The sequence below is a fragment of the Schistocerca serialis genome, chromosome 7 (genome assembly GCF_023864345.2).
Source record: "Schistocerca serialis cubense isolate TAMUIC-IGC-003099 chromosome 7, iqSchSeri2.2, whole genome shotgun sequence".
Taxonomy (NCBI): Eukaryota; Metazoa; Arthropoda; class Insecta; order Orthoptera; family Acrididae; genus Schistocerca; species Schistocerca serialis.
In genome coordinates, this window is record NC_064644.1 from 304,281,892 (window position 1) to 304,283,440 (window position 1,549).

Genomic DNA, 1,549 nt, shown 5'->3' on the forward strand with positions numbered 1-1,549 from the left:
TGGAACGAAAACTTGTCACTGCGCATCGGCCACCGTATCCAGTACGGATTCCAGCTTCACTTTAATTATACTCATCTGGTATTATTACATAAGCTTCAATGTTCTCTCTTTCCTCACACTAATAATAATCGTCGTCTACGTAGTCAAACGCTTTGTACAGTAATAAACACTACCAGTTGACTTCATCCAGTCGTATTAAATTTTCCTCGTGACCATTAAAGATAGCATTTATTTCCAAATATTCCTATTCCTTTATGAATGACTCGGAAATATGCACTGTCAGTGCATGCGACATCTGATCTCTAAAATGCTGGTGCTAGAGAAAGATGGAAAAGATTTCGTGGATAGAAAAGTTCCCAAACGACGAATTTTTTGGAAGAAAAATGGAAGGAGACCGTTACAATCAACAGTGCTTAAAAGAAGATCTCAGTTAATTGTTTGTATTTACCGTTAACGTATTGGAAGGAATGATTCAGGCGAAGAAAGGAAGAGAAGGAATTACTCTACTACTCTGTTCACTTTACAAATCGATGATGAAAGTGATGAGTTGTATGAGAGACTCTCATAATCATGTTTTGTTGTGGTTTTCAGTCCTGAGACTGGTTTGATGCAGCTCTCCATGCTACTGTATCCTGTCCAAGCTTCTTCATCTCCCAGTACCTACTGCAACCTACATCCTTCTGAATATTTTTAATGTATTCATCTCTTGGTCTCCCTCTACGATATCTACCCTCCACGCTGCCCTCCAATACAAAATTGGTGAGTTGATTATAATGCTCCTCAAATCACAGTAGCACGATACTGCTGGTAGATGACATCGCCGTCGGGGTAGACATCAAACATGAAAGGATGCATGTAGTTTGCAGCTGTGACCGTGTCTTCGATTATTATCACAGGTTCCACGGAAGCGCAAAAGACAGTCTCCCATAGCGTAATATTGCTCCCACCAGCCTGTGGCCGTGGCGTGCTGCCAGTTTCGAGCCGCCGTTCCCCTCGATGACGGCGTTTGTGGAGACGACAATGGATGTAGTGTAGGAAAAATCGATTGTTATGAAATTACTGGATTCTTACACTGAAGAGCCAAAGAAACTGGTACACCTTCCCCACAGAAGTGGCACAAAACGACGTGGCGTAGACTCGACTAATGTCTGAAGTAGTGCTGGACGGGAATGACACCATGAATCCTGCAGGGCTGTCCATAAACCCGTAAGATTAGGAGGGTGTGGAGATCTCTTCTGAAAAGCACGTTCCAGGGCATCCCAGATATGCCTAATAATATTAATGTATGGGGAGTTTGGTGGTCAGCGGAAGTGTTTAAACTCAGAAGAGTGTTCCTAGAGCAAATTTCTAGCAATTCTGGACGTGTGGGATGGCGCATTGTCCTGCTGGAATTGCCAAAGTCGGTCTGAATGGACATGAATGGATGCAGGTGATCAGACAGGATGCTTACGTACGTGTCACCTGTCAGAATCGTATCTAGACGTATCAGCGGTCCCATATCACTGCAGCTGCACGCGACCCCACTATTAAAGTGCCTCCACCAACCTGA